We start from the raw sequence: 4,903 nt of genomic DNA on the forward strand, positions 1-4,903 counted from the left end.
GTGATGTTGCTATCGGTGAATATCACGGATAGCTGTTATTAGTGATAGCACTGATAACTGCTATCAGTGATAACTTTCAATTCGAGAAATGTGCTTAGGTTGCTATCATTGATAACTGTTATTAGTGATGATGCTATTAGTTATAGCTTTCAATTTAAGAAATGGGCTATCAGTTGCTATCACTAATATGTTTCAATCAACGATGGCCAAATAGTGGCTATTGTTGATATGTTTCTATCAATGGTAATATTTTGATGCTTTTTGTTGTTTGAATTTGATATCATGTTATACTTGTTTGTAAATAATTGAGGTTGTTTGATTAATTTGTCGATATGTCATTATTGATGCATATAAGTATGAAATGACATCCTTCTACATTGATAGTCATAAAGTATATCATTGATAGCTACTGTCAGTGATATCTTTCTATTATTATCAATGTAAAGTATATCACTAATAGTATTTATGTATTAATGTAATGTAGTATTTGAGATGAAATGACTCCTCGAGATTGTTTGATTATGCATAAAAGTTTCCATTGATAACATGATATCACAGTATCATTGATAGCATGCTAATGATAGACTTCATACTCCTAAATTCCTATAAAAAGAAAAAAAAAAACTATTGACCGGTTTGATTGTCGGGGTTTGTACCCTAAAGTCTCATGTCCAGTAGTTTGTAAACAACTTTGTACGAACACTTGTGATGTATAATATAAATGATATTTACTTCACTACTTGACTTTGCACATTTAGATTTTACCACAAATCAATAAACATAAAATCCTTGGTTATCTGTATGTGACTCAAGCATGTATGTGGTGACATACAAGTGGATCATGTCTTGAGTGATAACCAAAATGGTCTGTAGTATATGCATATAGAAGGGAAATCTTATCTTGACAACACTACGGATGCGACCCGCTTTGTGGAATGGTCACAAGTGTTGTGACTTGTCACAGATGATTTGATCTTGCTCATTCATGTAGAGGACATGCGAGCGGGAGCGTCCTATACAAAGAGTTTGTATATGACCTGACCACGAAGTGTTAACGTCTCATTATATAACACCGTTCATAATTGAGACTTCACTTCACTAGGATGACCATAGGTAACACGACCTCAATCCTGAGTGAGTTGGGAACTCTTGCCATTGAGGGCGGTCCTTTGATTTGTATGGGTGCGAGTGGCCAGAACGCCGACTCAAATCTACCATTTTGGGGATTTGTCTAATTTGGGAGCTGGGAACTCAGCTACACAAAATGGAATAGGCAGTGACAAGTAAATAGATAACTCCCTTAATGGCTGATTCCAGGGCTTGAACGATGTGGCGCCACGCACTTTCTCATGGCTCGAGAGGTGTTCACACATAGTAGGACTATGTTGTATTGTTCATTAGAGGGATCAGTAGTACTCAATGAGAAAGATGTAATTACAGGGGAAAAATGGTAAATTGACCTGCTGTAATTACGAGCATCCATGAAGAGTCATCGTACTGATGATTGGTTATATCCAATGAACATAGAAATATATCTATGACAAGAAAAGTTCAACTGTCGGTCTTTAGTGGAATGTCTGGCAGTTAATGGATGGTGGATATCGTGACTAAAGAGTTTAGTCAGCTATTCACGTACCGTTGGAGCTTCGAGCCATAGGTCCATAAGGTCCCCTTGGTAGCTTGGATACAAGTTGAGAGTTAGTTTTTGGGTCAATTTGAAATGTTCAAATTGACAAGAGGAAGTTCGATTATATATGATATAATTGAACGAGTTAATTTGAACATTTGATATTAATTTAATTGAACGAGTTAGTTTTTTCATTAATTTGGAGGAAATTGGATATAAATATGATTTATATATAGTAGATGAAAAAATATTATAATTAATATTTGATATTAATTTATAAGTTGTGAATGTGATAAGATCACATTAATTGGACGGTTATAAAGGAAATGGGAAGGCGCCTATTCGTTTAAAATAACGGATGAGTACATTATAAATAGCAGATGGTATGTTGAGGACTATAAATATGTATGTGCGGGTATTGTGAAAAAGATAGTGTCATCATTTAGAAAATCAGTGCCCATACGATAGAGACTGCACGATCGCTTACATATACGATATTGCTAAGCGATCGCATACCGATTACACCGTCGTGCGCTATTACCTAAACAATCATTTACCTTTTTCCTAAATGATCGTTTAGCTCCCGGTATTTACTAAACGATCGTATAGACGATCGCTTAGTTTTTCCTACGCGATCGTTTTGGACGATCGCTCTCCCTTTTTCCTACACGATCGTATAGACAATCATTTACCTTTTCCTACACGATCGTTTAGACGATCTCTTACTTTTACTACACGATCGTACACTTTACCTAAATGATCAAACATATTATCTATGCGATAAACGACCGCATCTCCCACTTGCTTGATTGTTGTGTACGGTCGCTCTTCCTCCTTCCCTCTACCAAATCCGAACAAAGCCCACACTTTGGATTCTCACTCCAAGAATACTGAAGGCTCTAAGTGGTGTTGTCTTCTCCGTTTCCTTCTGTTCGAGTGGTGACTGTTCGAAGTAGACGTTTGGGCTTCAGACGGTTTTAGACTCGAGAAATCTTCATCCAGTATGATTTCTTGATCCCTTTAGCATTATGAAAGTATGTTTGAATGTATATGCGGTAATTCTGTCACAATGAATTGGAAAGATCCGCTTCCGCTCGTAGGTACTCTTGTATAAGAGTTCCTTCATTGATAATGTTCTCATTTCTCATTTTTTAAGAAGAAGACTTATTTAATAACTATTATCGTTTTTTTACTTCAAACTTTTAATAAATATTTCTAAAAATGGTGTAAATTTGAGTCTTTATCAAACCTTTGTTCAAAAATTCATGCAAACCATTTTCACTTCTATGTGAAAACTGTTGGTGTCATAGTTCAATCTCTCCAACTTTCCTCGACTCTGAAATAAGTGTTGAGCTTGAGAGACCAAAATTTCTAAAAAAGATACATAGCCTATTGGTTTTTTCTCCTGTGAAAATTGTCTTGGACTCCTTTGAAATTGTGAACTACCCATTTTTTTCCATGAAAGGAACGCCCTTGGCCAGCCAACATCCCAATGGATATTAGATTTCTTTGAGACATGCCTCACATTTTTCAAGAGGATGTCTCTATTTTCTTCAAGCTTTAAACCAATTGAGGCAATTTCCACAATTTTGAAATTGTGATTCCCTCCTATCGAAACAGCCCATCCCTTACTTGATTAGTAAGTCACAAACCAATCTTTTCAACAATAGCTAGCATTTTTGGGGGTGGAAAAAAAGCAAATAAATCTTCCCCAATAGAGACATCTTCATCTCCATTTTCCCTGCTTCTTCCATATTCCTCGTCTTTTCTATCTTCTGGAAAATTTCATTTAAAATGGCCCTTCTTGTGACAAAGATAACATTTCAGCACTAATTTTCCTTTGAAATTTCTTTGACCCTTGAAAGATGGTTTGTTTCTCTTGAAATAATTCTTTCCTTTTCAGAAAAGTGATTCAGCTCCTCCATTTCCTTTACTTTCTGATTTCAACACTAATTCTTTGCATTTAAGTGTTGAAATAACATATTCCGAATTAATCGAATCTCTTTCATACTTCATGGAAATCTTTACATCTTTGTAGGCTTCAGGTGAGGAGTTTATTAGAAGAGTAGCTTCACTTTCTGAACCCAATTTCCCCCCTGTAGCAGCAAACTCTTTGGTGAGTTCCTTGAACTCATCGAGATTCTCATCAAGAGACTTGGGACTATTCATACAGTAAGTACAACTTTTCTCTAATGTAAATCTTGCTAGGAACATTTTTCTTGATGTATAAAGCTTGCAATTTTGTCCATATTGTGTATGCTGTATCTTCATCTTCAATTTGTCTAAGTATACTGTCAGAAATATTTAGAATTAATGCAGTGTAGGCTGCTTCTTCCATATTCTGTTTTTCTTCTACTGTAATAGTGGCTGGTAGTGTTTTAAGATCATTACAGCCTTGAAAACCTTCTGCTGAAAGAGAATTGCTTTGATTTTTTGGACACAGACCAAAGTCTCCATTGCCACCAAACTTCTCCAACTTCATATCTTATTATTGCCATGTTCAACAACTGACTTCTTGAACCTTTCTTGATTCTTTATTGGATCGTCGCTTGCTATGATACCAGCTGTTAATAGAAAAAGTGTTTTATCTATTGTCAAATCCCACTAATCTTTACTTTCCTTGTACGTTTTGCAGCACAGACATGCCAATCCAAGGTTCCATAAAAAACAACTTTACCAAAAACTCTTTGCAGAACATACAAAATACCAACACACAAACGAAAGTAAATGAGAGAAGAATGGACAGGAAACAAGAACTCTTCCTTACTCGAAAATGCAGCAGTAGGAAAAATCAAGCAAGAACACAAGCATGAAAATCTAGGGAAGAAGAACACAAAAGGATTATAGTGGTTCGGTGATTTTCACCAACATCCACTCTTAAGAAGCAGCAAAAAGGATTTCATTCATCATGGGTTTACAAAATGTAGAGGTAAGAACTTGCAAATTTCTTCTCTCTCTCGGCCTTTACAAAGTGAAGTTTCTCAACATATTTTCTAACTTGCTTCTTTTATTTATAAACAATTCATGACCTGAGGGTTAGAGAAAGATCAACATTAGTGTTGAGGGATTTTGCTTCAACAGAATACTGGTGAGTTAACTGTTTTTCTGTTTACAGAGTATTTGTTTCATAAGTTCTTTAACACTTGTACCATCAACACTAAATGTTGTTGATATCAAGCATGGTGACAAGTAAGCATCAACCACTCTCAGCTCAATCACTTTTAGTTTATGTACAAGCTTTGCTCTCAACTCGTTTTCTACCTACCATTTATTGAG

The 4,903-nt window shown here is 35.6% G+C and overlaps 1 long non-coding RNA gene across 1 annotated transcript; it reads left to right on the forward strand.

The window, feature by feature from the left end:
* The first annotated feature begins 2,934 nt into the window (after positions 1–2,934).
* Positions 2,935–4,401, forward strand: LOC120086893. Its single transcript, XR_005484361.1, has 3 exons — positions 2,935–3,495; positions 3,666–3,799; positions 4,263–4,401. It is a non-coding gene; the product is annotated as an uncharacterized LOC120086893 (long non-coding RNA).
* The last annotated feature ends 502 nt before the right edge of the window (positions 4,402–4,903 follow it).

This window comes from Benincasa hispida, chromosome 9 (assembly GCF_009727055.1).
Source record: "Benincasa hispida cultivar B227 chromosome 9, ASM972705v1, whole genome shotgun sequence".
NCBI classification, from domain to species: domain Eukaryota; kingdom Viridiplantae; phylum Streptophyta; class Magnoliopsida; order Cucurbitales; family Cucurbitaceae; genus Benincasa; species Benincasa hispida.